Consider the following 15,695-nt stretch of genomic DNA (forward strand, 5'->3'; position numbering starts at 1 on the left):
CTGGTACATTAGTGTCTTGTACAAGCAGTGCTGTGCCACACTAAAAGTTCCATTAAGTAGGGGGACACAAAGTCGCACACCTCTCTTTCCAAAAGTGTGTGCAAGCTATGCCCAGTGGTACCATCCAGAAGTTGATGCAGCTGTACACCACTCCCTTAGAAAGTTACCCACAAATATTTTTCTTTCACTTATCAAAGAAGGCATACTAGAAGTGGAAATGCCAATTGCACAATTGGCATTTTTGAATTATCCTGAAATATTCCCACACAAACTAGTTCTTAACTAACATAGGATGTACCAGATACAGGTTTCAAGGCTATTATTTTGATGATGAGTAGTCACTGGGGACTTGGAGTTTAGAAATCAAAAATCTCAAATATGTAGAAAGCTTACTGCTGCTCTCTCCTTCTACATGCAGGACACTCATCAGAAATCAAACAGATCTCTGGAGGTCTTGATGAGCCCAAGAATACCTCTCAATATAACTGTCCAGGGTGTAACCATTACTAAATAACTAAGGGGTTGCAAATTGGTTTTAATTTCAGTGCTAACCTTATAGATTAAGTTGATAAAAGAAAACTACTGTGGGAAACAGGATTAAATAATTTATAAGATTTCTCTATTTGGAAGTGATAATTTATTAGTTTAATGTTTTTTTTTGTTTGTTTTTTTTATTGTCATTGGTTTTTCTTTTCTTTTTTTTATTATTATTTTTTAAATATTTTATTTTTTTAATGGAGCGACATCAATAAATCAGGATACATATATTCAAAGATAACAAGTCCAGGTTATCTTGTCTTTCAATTATGTTGCATACCCATCACCCAAAGTCAGATTGTTCTCTGTCATCTATCTAGTTTTCTTTGTGCCCCTCCCCCTCCCCCTTTCCCTCTCCCTTTCCCCCCTCCCCCCGTAACCACCACACTCTTATCAACGTCTCTTAGTTTCACTTTTATGTCCCACCTACATATGGGATAATGCAGTTCCTGTTTTTTTCTGATTTACTTATTTCACTTCGTATCATGTTATCAAGATCCCACCATTTTGCTGTAAATGATCCGATGTCATCATTTCTTATGGCTGAGTAGTATTCCATAGTGTATATGTGCCACATCTTCTTCATCCAGTCATCTATTGACGGGATTTTTGGTTGTTTCCATGTCCTGGCCACTGTGAACAATGCTGCAATAAACATGGGGCTGCATGTGTCTTTACGTATCAATATTTCTGAGTTTTTGGGGTATATACCCAGTAGAGGGATTGCTGGGTCATAAGGTAGTTCTATTTTCAGTTTTTTGAGGAACCACCATACTTTCTTCCAGAATGGTTGTACTACTTTACATTCCCACCAACAGTGTATGAGGGTTCCTTTTTCTCCACAGCCTCTCCAACATTTGCTATTACCTGTCTTGCTAATAACAGCTAATCGAACAGGTGTGAGGTGGTATCTCATTGCCGTTTTGATTTGCATTTCTCTAATAACTAAAGAAGATGAGCATCTTTTCATATATCTGTTGGCCATTTGAACTTCTTCCTGGGAGAAGTATCTGTTCATGTCCTCTTCCCATTTTTTTATTGGATTGTTTGTTTGTTTGTTGTTGAGTTTTATGAGTTCTTTGTATATTTTGGATATTAGGCCCTTATCTGAGCTGTTGTTTGAAAAAATCATTTCCCATTTAGTTGGCTTTCTGTTTATTTTGTTATCAGTTTCTCTTGCTGAGCAAAAACTTCTTAGTCTGATGTAGTCCCATTCATTAATTTTTGCCTTCACTTCTCTTGCCATTGGAGTCAAATTCATAAAATGTTCTTTAAAACCCAGGTCCATGAGTTTAGTACCTATGTCTTCTTCTATGTACTTTATTGTTTCAGGTCTTATGTTTAGATCTTTGATCCATTTTGAGTTAATTTTAGTACAGGGGGACAAACAAGTTTCATTCTTTTGCATGTGGCTTTCCAGTTTTCCCAGCACCATTTATTGAAGAGGCTTTCTTTTTTCCATTGTGTGTTCTTGGCCCCTTTATCAAAAATTATTTGACTATATATATGTGGTTTTATTTCTGGACTTTCTCTTCTGTTCCATTGGTCTGAGTGTCTACTTTTCTGCCAATACCATGCTGTTTTGATTGTTGTGGCCCTAAAAGAAGTTAGTCTGTTAAGTCAGTCCCTGAATTCTATAACTTACTGACTTAACCATGCTAGTATGCTCATTTCTTTTTCATAATAGTTCACACTGGAAATTATTTTCAAAAATTTACTTTTATATTTACACTTGGAAGAATCAAATAAGAACCTCAAACAATATATGTATAGTGTTCTGTTCAACAGCCCATATACTAAAATTGGAACCACAAACAGAAGATTACCATTGCTCCTGAATAAAGATGACACAGAATTTCATGAAGTGTTCCATATTTTTGAAAAGACTGAGAGTAAACATATGTATATACTTTTTGTTTTAGAGAATATAGATTTACCAGTATGAGAGATCATTTTAATAGAATGAAAAGTATTTTCAATTTACTTTACATATATTCATTTGATGTAAAGTTATATTTTAAACACATTTTTGCAAAAGAGATTTAATATTAATTTTCTAATGCAAATATAGTGGGGGATGCACATTTAAAATAAACCTTTGGTCTAGTTACCATATATTGATTTCATTTGTTCATATTTATCTAAAATCCAAAATGTTTTTTGTTAGTTTGTTTGTTTTTTGAATTACTCTATTTCACTTTGAACACAAATAGGCAGGAGGAACTCACAAGTAAAACACTGCAATGTCCCTAATAATTATTGTTTCATTCATAGTTTTCATAATTCATTAACATTTATCATTTGGTAAGGTGAAAATGTCAGGCAATTTATTTTTAATTATTTAATTTTAGGCAAGTTATAGAAACATTCAAATAGTGATAAGAAATTTTAACAACATCCCAAGGAAATTCTAATTATATCTGGTTTTTGTTTCATCTCTGGAGAAGCATTTTAATTGACTCAAGTTAGCAAGTGCAAGGTCAGTCAAATGCCTTTTGGCCTAATTCAGAGATGCCAAAACAATTGAATAGAATACAAAAGAGGAAGTTACAATTTGTTCATAAAACCTAATTAAACACAAAACCATTCAGAGCCATAAAAATGCAAGACCATCTCAATCAAATAACAGGATTCAAGTTTCAGAATGATTGCAAATAAGTTGGGAAAAATGTTGCTCTAAAAGCCATACAGTACAAGCATTTGAACAACCAAGGAACAATGACTATTCTGGATTCCAAGGAGAGAGAGAAGTAAGAGGTCTGAGCTTAGAGAATGACTATTGAAAAATCAGGACAGGGGAGCCAAAGGCAAGTAACGCTTATATAATTCAAACTGGCTAGAGTAGAAATTTTTACAGATGGGAAGTTTAAATTCTCCAGTTTGGGGTTTGATCTGCCTATGTAGCTCCCTTCATGAAGTCTTGGGTGAGACTGGTGTCTCCCATTCATTTTTTAGGATTCAGCTCAAAATATTTTTTATATTTAGCTTTCTTCTACCAACCACCTCAGAATTCTAACACACTTGTGTTCATCATATCCATCTGCTACTTTTTTTTTGCAAGTACTGTGAATTCAGTGTGGGCTCTTTCCCTAGACATAAAGATCAGTGAAATGCAGTGGAATTCAAGGACGTGATTTTGAGTCCCTACTGTCAGGCTAGTTAACAGCTAATGCTGCACTTTCAGAGGTATCCTCAGAATGAGCTTCTGATCTCCTCTGGATGGTCCCTTTCCTAAATGGCCATGTTGATGTTACCTCCCCAGAAAGGCCTTCCCTGAAGACAAATCTAAAGTAGTTTCCCAAGAATACTGCATTTTTAAAATAACACTTAACACTGATATTTTCTTATTTGTTTCCTTTTCTCTTCTCCAACAACAACAAATGGCCCCCAATTTAGAAGCACCATAAAAACAGAGGCCTCACTGGTTTTTTCTCTCCACTATATTTCTAGCAGCTAGGAACATAGTAGGGGTTCAATAAATACATATTGTAAGAAAGTAAGAGAAATACTATTGTATTATACAAATTAAAAGAAATTTTAAGGACTCCATAAATGGACTGGTAATCTTGAATTTGTGGTACAGTTATGCTTGTAGCTAGATTTCAGTTTTGTAAGGAACACAAGTCACAGTCTTCATTATCTTGTTAAAGGATTATATGACTCATTGAAATTTCGTGGCCACTGCTATTGAGTGACGGGGGACATTGCTTCTTCCTACTGTCCTTAGCACTTGGCACTGCATCACATGCATAATAAGCATCCAACAATTACTGCAAAGTGATCTGCACAGTTTCCCTTAAACTGGAGACAGAGTTCTCGTCATAGTCCTGGCAGATGCATGAGCAGTCTGACAACATCCTGACGGTCCGCTGCAGGAACCAGATGGGACCCGCACATCAGCACCGAGCTGGGGAGCCGGCCCATCCATGAACGAGGCAATTGTTCCACCTCTGTGATTACCAAACAGCATGTGCTCCATGGGCAGTAGAAACAGATTAATCACCATGAAACTAAGCAGGGTGCCTTATTCCAAAAGTTAATTTATTGGGATGTCCACATGGTTTCCAAGTGTTTATATTTTCTTAATTTCAAGTACTAACTGAATATAAAAGGCAATTTTCTTTTATCAATAACTTGATTTTAAATAAGAAGTTATTTATTTGAAATCTTTTCCCCTAAAGAATAAACTTACAGGGTAAAGCATTAGATGGGAATGTCTTATTTGGCCATAAAGTGAGTTAATGAATTTGAGTCAGCAGGTCATTCAGATTTGTAAAAGTGTTTCTGCTTATACTCAACATAAAGCAAGCAAGTACAGGATTCTCATGTATGAAAACACTCTTGTTTTAAGACTTTCTCAAGGAAGAGAAAACAACAAAGTCCTTTTCATGCTATACAATGATAGGCATTTAAATATTCTACTGAAAATTATTATATTTAAAGTTATAAACTCATTTAGCTTAGTTATTTTCCTAATAAAAATGCCTCAAAATGGCAGAGTTTGATAAATTTCAAGTAATTGAACTAATTTTTATAATTACATACTAGTTTACATGTTCAATAAGAAGAAAAATAGTACAATAATTACATTTTATTGTTTGGTGAAAGAAAAATCATTTGTAAATGTAGAATTACTTATTTAACATCCTTCTAAAAAAATAAATACAAGGTCAGTCTTCTTAAAAGTGTTCAAGTTCTAGTGTAAGCATTTCATCCTTAAGTTAACCTGTGTTCCTTTTAATTAATTCTGATTATTTGTGGTTCAATAACCAACAGAGTAAATGTGAGGACCTAAATTTTAGCAAAGTAAAATGAAATTGTCTCAGGTTTTTCCATTAATATATGGAGTTAGACATATATTGTATATATTGTTTTGGTACACTGCTTTTCCATTTTAAAACTAGTAGAAAAGCTAACTTCTCCACCCCTCCTGAAACATATTTACTACTTTTTACATTAAAAACAAATATAAATTACTTTAAAGAGAAAAAAATTAAGTATTGTACAGCCTTTCCTTTCAACATTGTAAGTTTAGCTAAGAGATTGTTGTTGGATGGGGCCAATTAGAGGTCATTTTTGCTTAGCTAACACAGCAGTTATTTGAACATTTTATGTGAACTATTTAATTCTGACATATATCAATTTCAAGAAAAAAAATTTAATAAAATAAAAAGGAATAAAGGTAATGTATTATCTCAAAGTGACAATAAACTATTTAAAGATGAAGTTTGAAGATTACTTAAAAGCAGATAAATACACGTCCTACACTGTCTACCTAGATTGTTATAGCTTAGCTTTGATATACTATAACAACAGAAATACTATGGAAAAGTATGGGAAATAAGATGTAAAACAAATGTTTTGATTGGGGCTATTACTATCCAAAAGACAAGTAATATTAATAAGAAAATTAACATTCTCATTTGTTTGCTCCTACAGTCCCAGTGTGAATACTTCAGGAATGATACACAGTGAGTTCACACATAACATTTGTAGGTTCAGCAAACATTCTTTCGAGTGCTCACTTTATGGTTTAGATAGTATAGCAAATTGTTTAAAAAGACGTATTAGCTGACAAAAAACTCAAAATAAGATGTGAGTTCAAGATGCACAAATTTTCCAAGTAGGTGGACATGAATCATTTAGATGTTTTCACCCATGTTCAAACCATAAAATAGTTGGAAACTTGAGAAAACTATTTCATGAGACAGGTGTATCATGTGTCCTACAACCCCTAGGCGAGGAGTTGGTTTTAGTAAAGGGCTTGGTGGGACCTTAAGAAGCACTTTCTATTGAACATGTAGTTTATGGGACATCAAGGACTAAAGAGTGAGAGAGAGACTGATAAGCTGTATGAATACAAAGAATGGGCTCAATAGTTATATATCAGTATCAGCCTGAACTTCTAGAGTGTGTCCAAGAAAATGAGGTGGCAGCTTCCTCTGGAACAGATGGGAGTCATGCTCACTCAAAAATTGGATGGCATGAGATCACCTTTGGTCCAGTTCAAGAGTATTGAGAAACAACTTCAGAAATTAACAGCTAGAAAAACTGTAATACATTGCATGGTAAAGAATGAGAACATACCAGTCAGAAAAGAAATACAGTTGCCTTAAATAAATAAGAAAAAAATAAAACTCCAGAAAGTAGAAATTCCCCAAACTCACAAAGGTTCCTATGAAAAAAGTCACCCTTAAAATATCTGACAGGGTCAGAGAGTTGAGAAGTCCCCGGGACAATGACTGTAGAGTGGACACTTTTCTAAACCTTTTCACCTTCCCTTGTCCTGATTTGACTCTAGAAGGCTCATACTTTGTTTAACAAGCTTCCAGAAAAGGACCACTAGGTAGAAGAAGCCTCTGAACATTTCCTATGCTGGGGCTCTCCCTCACATGGCATGCTGCAGCAGGGATAGGTAGAGGGACAGAAGGTTCAATTTTAGATGAGGTTGGAATTTTTATTATATTAGATTGGACCTTTTCATTACTGGGTAACAACTGTCTGTACAACCTAACAGTGACCTCAAAAGCCATGCACCTGCTGTGGTTGTCAAACAGGTGCAGGAGAAGAATCGAAAGGGATGGTGGGAGGCAGAATAAAGTTGTTCATTATGCTCCATGAGTTACTATTAGATTAGTAGGTGAAATAAATAATAATTGTAGTCTCCAAATTAATTTCTCATTGGTCTTCTCATCTGTTTTAGTTCCCACTTGGGAAAAAAAAAGAGAGAGGAACAGAGAAAGAAAACTAAGAAATAAATGTTTGAATAAAACAGATACAAAAGCAGTGCTTAGTTTAATAAATCATCCCCTTTGTGACCTGTTTGCTTACATCCTGGTTTAGAGACTTGTTCCACCCATGCATGGCTTGAATTGGTTCCAAAATGAGTAATATTTTGAGATGGAAGGATCCCAACAATTCATTAACTCAGAAGCCCGGCTAAGTAACATAATCAAACAGAGAAGACTGAACATTTTTTTTTACTGTCATCTATGACTTCATTAAAAAAGAGAGAGACTTTCAACTTGTATATATTACTCCTGATGTTTACATAGAGAGAGCCCTGGATTTTATATAAATTATTGCTAAGACTACTTAAGGCTAGCTGAAGTGGAGAATGTTCACTTGTAGTCACAGTGTGACAGATGGCAAGTAGTTGAAAATCATTTGTTTAGAAATCATAGGCCCTTAAACCATATTGTACAAATGTCAACACTTTCATTATTATGTCTGCCATGAATGGGTTTCTAATGTGTCACTCATAAATGAATGATAAATAGATATAAATGTCCATCTACAGTTGAACTATTAAAATTCTTTATATATATATATATATATATATATATATATATATATATATATATTCCCTCTGACCCTACAGATGGGGTAAATATTAAGGGCAAGGGCAGATAAATCTAATTTCTTTAACTTAAACCAGCAATTTTCAACCAGTGTATCACAGGAGGCACACGAGTGTGCCGCAAGAATTGTTAAAACATGCAACACCTGACTATTTAGTCAGGGGGACTGACCTCTTTCCCTTAGGTTGACAAATAAACAAAAACAACAACAGCCAACACAACAATAGCTGACTAGTGTGAATGAATCAAAATTATACCTATTTTTGTTTTGTCAGATCATCACAAAAATATAACATATTTTTAGTATTCCACAGAATTTTAGTAATGTGTGCCATGAGATGAAAAAGGTTGAAAATCATTGACTTAGGCCTTGGCTAGTTGGCTCAGCAGTAGAGTGTCAGCCCAGCATGTGGAAGTTCGTCCAGGGTTCGATTCCCAGCCAAGGCACACAGGAGAAGAGCCCATTTGCTTCTCCACCCGCCCCCCTCTCCTTCCTATCTCTCCCTTCCTTTCCCACAGCCAAGGCTCCATTGGAGTAAAAAGTTGGCCCGGACACTGAGGATGGCTCCAGGTCCTCCACCTGAGGCGCTAGAATGGCTCAGGCCAAAACAAAGCAACACCCTAGATGGGAAGAGCATCGCCCCTTGGTGGGCATGCCAGGTGGATCCTGGTCAAGCACATGCAGGAGTCTGTCTGACTGCCTCTCTACTTCTAACTTCAGAAAAATACAAAAAAAGAAAAAAGAAAAATAAAATCGTTGACTTAAACTATGAGAAATAGCCACATGGAGGAGAGAAATGACTCTCTTCTACTTCATTTCTCAGACACGGTTTTCCCCATCCTAACTGAACAGGAGAACAATAACCTTGATCAAAAGCCAAGGGCAAGCCATTTTTAATTGACTAGTTAACTAAAACAATTGCTTTTGAACTAGTTTAAATCCCATGCACAACATGTAATTTTTCTCCCATCCCTGACTTCCTATGATATGTGATCTATCTGTCCCATTATTTTGGATATTTAAAGAATTTCTGTCTTGTCTTTTAACTCATTAAACTGTGTTATGCCTTGTCTCCCTAACGAGGGCATGAGCAATGACAGACCTGAGTATTATATTCTAGTATAATATTCTTAGGGTTAACAGTAGACACTCAAATGACTTAATAAAAAACAAAACAACAAAAAAACACTGACTAAAGTAGAATAAAAGAAAATAAATGATTGAAAATTCAGTCACAAAAAAAATCTCAAGTTTTAATACAAATTCATAAAATTGGTTCCAATCTCAGAAACTGACAAATTCAAATCAATCAAAGCAACATTACTTTAGGCATAATTCTGTTAAGCTATATAGTCAATAATGCTTAAGTCATATTTACTTATGTAAGTTTTTAAAATATGTTCTTTGTGCATTTAATAATTAGTGTATAATGATAAACATTAGTAGTAGAATGATGATAAAGACTTTAATTCTTTGAGTCAACTTGTAATCTATTCTCTCCTGAAAATGTCAGTCCCAACAAAAGTTATATGAAGGAAGAAAACATACAGAATAGCAGCAAATTTGAAGAGGTCTGCAGCAGACTAGATATCATAAAGCTCAGATTACATAAAAATAACAGAGGATTTTTACTGAGGCAAATAAACTCTTGTGTAAGCAAGAGAAGTATTTGTAAAAGTTAGAAGATTTTTCGATTTTTACCATGCATGGTTGAGGAAAATAATTTCAAAGATTTTTACTTGCACTGAATACTTTCCAAGGCTATTTCCTGAAAGAAAAAAAAATGCTTACAGATAATTTCCTTATAGAACTAGCTAATCTTGATAATCCTCTATGAATAGACAATACACACTCTTCTTTTTTATTGGCTGAGATATCTTTTATGTTTGTCTTAGGTATTTAATAGGAAAAAAATCAGTTCCCTAAGTAAATTATATTTCTCAGAAAGCTTGTTTTCTAGTCTCTCTCACTAACTATAGTGATCAATGTCATTGATTCTTGAACATTTCTGAGTAAAGTAACTGACTGATATAAGCAAATTGTAGTTTCCCAACCACTCTTTTGAATTTAAGGATCTGAACTTATGTGTTTCTGGCCAATGAGATATGAGGAAGGGTTCTGCAAAAGGTTTTGTTGCTCCTAAAAGACATAATAAATGATGGTTTTTCACCCCTTTACATTTTCTTTTCTGCATGTGATCCATGACACTGTTCCAGATATCTTGCTACCAACTTAAGGACAATGCCAACACCAAGAATAACAGACAGAAGAGACAGAAAAAACTGGGTCCTTGATAACATCAGTAAGCAGATGGTATTACCATCTCCATAAAGTTTGAGTGAGAGGACATTAAACAGTGGATAAAACCAGGATAGAAATGTGTTGCAAAGAACCTTAGAAGTCAATAGAAATCTGGAGTTCATTCAAGTCCTCAGAAATCAAGAACTGGCAGAAGTGTATAAACCTGTAAGCAATATATGAATTTAATTTTTTAAGAGATAACATTGATGGTCACAGTGGATAGATCAGATAAGAAGAAAACAGAGATTCTCTTTTATAAAATAAATCCAACTAAATAATGGTATTATCACTTGCACTAGAGGAAAATATTGAAATGTGTGCCATCTTATCGGCTTGACCACTCAAGTGAAGCTTTTGTTGGAACTGCATCACTGCTTAGCTTCCCTTTGTCTAACTCTACTTCCTTAGCGACCCTCTCCCACATGTTGATCCTAAAGACTCTACCTTACAAATATTCTCTAAGCTAATCTTCATCTCATAGTTAGCTTCTGGGGGAACTCAACCTATAACAGAAAAGTTGAGGGTGGTAAATACAGTTTCAGATTCATGACTTACCCTTGGAATAAGATCTCTTCTGGCTGGTTCTAATGGCTCAAATTTGGTCTAATGTTAGGGAAAAGGTATGTGAAATCAATGTCATTATTTGTCCCAAACCTTTCCTAGAGAGAATTCTACAGGGTATTCAGTACGTACCTGATAGAGGCCTTACAGAACAAATTTAGAAAAGCCTCTTAAATTGTGAGTTATCATGTCTCCCACGATGTGTGCTTATATTTGTTTCTAAGTCTGTTAAACCCCTATAGAAAGTTTTTTCACTCAAAACAAAGATCAGAATCTTATCTTTCTTATCTGAATGTCAGAGAGTTAAAAAAATGTCTACTTAATTTCTACTCTCCAGATTGTGAAAATATCCTAAAGGTTTGGTTTTGACTTCCTTCTTATACAGTAGTTTACTCATCAAAATTTATTGAGCATATACCAGCACATTGATTTTAAAAGACTCAAAATCTATTCTGAGCAGAGTAAAGATAATAAGATGGTATTAAACATTTATCACTAAATTAGTTTTGTACATAATTTTTCTATAATTTCTGGTCATTTCTCACTAAAGGCTTGTGGTCAGTATGAAATGACAATGGCTAATTTTTTATAGGCACTCTCTTGTTTGTATAAAAACTTTAAGTAAATATATATCCTGAATTTTGATAGTTCAACTGAATATATTCTACAGATTTTTTTTTATTTCCCAGAGGAAACAATCATCCTGAATAACCAACTGACAACTAGAAGAAGCCACATTAAGACAGGTAGAAAGGGTGGAGACATAAGAAGGGCTGGTTCTACTCCACAACTGGGTGGCATCTGAGGCTCTGGAGGAATATCTCAACTGTGGGGAGTTAGTTCCCCCTGAGAAGCATGAAGTTTATACCCCAAACCAGGATCCCCATCCCAGATCATTAGAGCTGGGAAGAGGAGGCCACATAACATCTGCCTGTGAAAAGTAGTGGGTTTTCTGTAGAGCAGAGTCCATTAGAAACATAGGCACCCTTGTAAAGGGCCAACACACAAAATTCATTCACAGCCACTCACAGTTCTGGCAGAGGGAGAGAAGAGCTGTCCAGTTGTGTAAAGGGATTCTTGGGTTTGTGGTTCTAGGGAAACAGCTGAAGGGACAGCCACCAGGATCCCTGTGCTGAATTATTTTCTCATACCTCGGCACCATGTTCCTTGGGTAGAGCCTAGAGGAATCAGCATAGGGGAAAGCAACAGACACATCCCCTGGACTCCCACTCTGGAGCTTACATGATGCTGAGGAGCACAGACAGGGACTCTTTCATTAACTGAGCCTAACAGGCAGCCAGTAGGCAAAGGTAGGCAGAGGCAAAAAATGGGGTGCCTTGGGACTTTTGCTGACCTGCCCATGGGCCCAGTGTTGGGAAAATCCATCTTTTATGTGCAGCGTCATCCTTCCTGCATGCACCCTGGCCCAGAAGAGACAGCCAAAAACTGTGGAATGCTTATAGCTCCAAACAGGTTGTCAAGGACCAGTCACAGGTAGTGCCTTACATTGGCTGACACCAGAGTCCCTCCCAAGAGACTCAGAGTCAACACACCCTGTGGACAGCTTCAGACAACATCAGAGCAGGATCCAATAAGTTTCACAAGCAGCTCATCCAATGGGAGATCTTGGCAGGCACCAAATCCTGCAGAGGCGAATACCACTTTGTGTGGTCAGCACATGCACAGAAGCTCACACACTGTTGTTGGGTTTAAGCCTCACAGTCAGCCAGCCTGATGGTCAAACTCATGAACAAATGGGCCAATAGCAATCAAGCCTTAATTACAACAGGAGGGCCCACAAAACCAAAACCCACACAAGGGACAATCCTGGATCACCTAGATCAGGTGATCAAGAAGTTTGTACCATTGGACCCCACAGGATACATGCTATTTATGGCTATTTCACAAAGACTGAGAGTCATAGCAGATCTATCCAACATATAGAAATAAAAACAAAGAGGCAGCCAAAATGGGGAGACAAATGAACAGATTCCATATGACAAAATAGGAGAACTCTCCAGAGAAAGAGCTAACTGAAATGAAGGCAAGCAAATGATCAGATATAGAGTTCAAAGTAATGGTTATAAGAACGCTCAGCAGCATGAAAAAGATCACAGAAACCATAAAAAAGGGACAGTCAGAAATAAAGAATACAATAACTGAAATAAAGAATACACTGGAATAAATAAACAGTAGCTTAGATAAAGCAGAGGGTGAAATCAGCCATTTGAAAGACAAGGTAAAATAAAAACACCTAATAAGAAATACAAAGAAGGAGACTACATAATGATAAATGCAGTGATCCAAAAAGAGAATATAACACTTGTCAACATTTATGCACCAAACATAAGAGCACCTATCTATGTAAAGAAAACCTTGATGAACATAAAGGAAGAAACTGATATTAATACTATCATATAGGAGATTTTAACACTTATTGACATTAATGGATAGATCCTCCAGACAGAAAATTAACAGGGAAACAGTGGCCTTAAATGACACACTAGATCAAATAAACTTAATTAATATCTTCAGAACATTTCATCCCAAAGCAGAAGAATATACATTCTTTTCAAGTGCACATGGAAACATTTCCTTGGATAGATAGAATGTCAGGAAACAAAACAAGTCTCAGTAAATTTTAAAATACTGAAATCATATCAACATCTTCTCTAACCATAATGGTCTAAAACTAGAAATCTACCATAAGAAAAAATATGAAAAGCACACAAAAACTTGGAAGCTAAATAACATGTTACTAAACAGTAAATAGGTTAACAATGAGATCAAGGAAGAAATCAAATGATACCTTAAAACAAATGAAAACAAGAACAAAACAAACCAAAATCTACGAGACATAGCAAAAGCAGTCTTGGGCTCTGGCCGGTTGGCTCAGTGGTAGAGCGTCGGCCTGGCGTGTAGAGGTCCCGGGTTCGATTCCCAGCTGAGGCACACAGGAGAAGCGCCCATCTGCTTCTCCACCCCTCCCCCACTCCTTCCTCTTTGTCTCTCTCTTCCCCTCCCGCAGCCGAAGCTCCACTGGAGCAAAGATGGCCTGGGGCTGGGGATGGCTCCTTGGCCTCTGCCCCAGGCGCTAGAGTGGCTCTGGTCGCAACAAAGCGACGCCCCAGAGGGGCAGAGCATCGCCCCCTGGTGGGCAGAGCGTCGCCCCCTGATGGGCGTGCCGGGTGGATCCAGGTGAGGCGCATGCGGGAGTCTGTCTGTCTCTCCCCGTTTCCGGCTTCAGAAAAATACCGAAAAAAAAAAAAAAAAAAAAAAGGAGTCTTAAAAGGGAAATTCATACCATGACAAGCCTATTACATGAAGCAAACAAAAATATCAAATAAACAATCTAACTTTACACTTAAAAGAGCCTGAATAAGAATAACAAATCCCAAAGTGAGTAGAAGGAATTAAAGAATAAGGATCAGAGTAGAAATAAACAAAATAAAATATTTTTAAAAATAAAAAATATTAATGACACCAAGAGCTGGTTCCTTAAAAAGATAAACAAGATTGACAAACCTATAACTAGAGTCCTCAGAGAAAGAGAGAAAGAGAGGATTGAAATAAATCAAAATCAAGAATGAAAGAGAAGTAACTGACACCAAAGAAAGGTGTCATTTGTAATACAAAGGATTGTAAGAAAATATTATAAAAAACTATATGCCAACAAATTAGACAATCTGGATGAAAATGATGAATTTCTAGAAATATACAATCTTCCAAAACTAGTAAATTTTAAGCAGTAATCAAACAACTCCTAAGAAACAAAAGTCCTGAACCAGATGGTTTCACAGTAGAATGTTACCAAACATTCAAAGAAGAATAAATACCTATCGTTCTCAAAGTATTCCAAAAAATTCAAGAGAAGGCTCATTTATGAGCTCAGCATTATCATAATTCCAAAGCCAAAAAAGAGATAATACAAAGAAAGAAAATTATAAGCCTAAAATCCTCAAGAACATATGAGCAAATTGCATCCAGCAATACATTCAAAAGATTATATGCCATTATCAAGTGGGATTTATTCTGGGAATGCAGGCTGGCACAGTATCTGAAAATCAGTAAATGTGATACACCAATAAACAAAATGAAAAAACAAACAAAAAACCATGATCATATCAATAGATGCAAATATGAATTTGATCAGACTAGCACTCATTTATGATATAAACTCTCAGCAAAGTCGGTAAAAAAGGAAATATACCTAAATGTAATAAAGGCCATATATAACAACCCCACAGCCAACATCATAATCAATAGGCAAAAACAAAACAAGTGTTTCCCTTAAGATTGAGAACAAGACAGGGATGCCCCCTTTCACCACTCTTATTTAACATAGCATTGGAAGTCCTAGCCACAGCAATCAGATATGAAGAGGAAATAAAAAGCATCTAAATTTGAAAGAAAGAAGTAAAAAACTGTCATATTTGCAGGTGACATGCTACTATATATATATAGATCCCTAAAAGATCTACTAAAAAACTACTAGAACTGATCAATGAATTCAGTCAGGTAGCCATATACAAAATAAATATCCAGTAATCAGTTGCATTTTTATACACCAAGAATGATTTTCCAGAAAGAGAAATCAATAAAACAATCCTATTCACACTTTAAAAAGAATAAAATTCCTAGAAATAAATTTAACCAAGGATGTAAAAAACCTTTACTCAGAAAATTATAACACTGAAGAAAGAAACTGAAGAAGATAAAATAAGTGGAAGTATATACTGTGTTTATGGATATGAAGCATCAACATCATTAAAATGTCCATTCTACCAAAAGCAATATATAGATTCAACAAAGTTCTTTTGAAGATACCAATGGCATATTTTACAGAACTAGAATAAATATTTAAAAGTTTTTATGGAACCAAAAAAGATCCTGAATACCCACAGCAATCTTGAAAAAGAAGAACACAATTGGAA

At 35.6% G+C, this 15,695-nt stretch overlaps 1 protein-coding gene and 1 non-coding gene across 4 annotated transcripts in view; one reads left to right on the top strand and one right to left on the bottom strand.

Moving 5' to 3' along the window:
• The window catches only part of SEMA3D (semaphorin 3D), a 244,634-nt gene that overhangs the window by 104,633 nt on the left and 124,306 nt on the right, over positions 1-15,695 (bottom strand). The window lies entirely within an intron of this gene.
• On the top strand, positions 2,310-2,416 carry LOC136384325 (U6 spliceosomal RNA). Its single transcript, XR_010747598.1, has one exon. It is a non-coding gene; the product is annotated as a U6 spliceosomal RNA (small nuclear RNA).

The sequence above is a fragment of the Saccopteryx leptura genome, chromosome 12 (assembly GCF_036850995.1).
Source record: "Saccopteryx leptura isolate mSacLep1 chromosome 12, mSacLep1_pri_phased_curated, whole genome shotgun sequence".
NCBI lineage: Eukaryota > Metazoa > Chordata > Mammalia > Chiroptera > Emballonuridae > Saccopteryx > Saccopteryx leptura.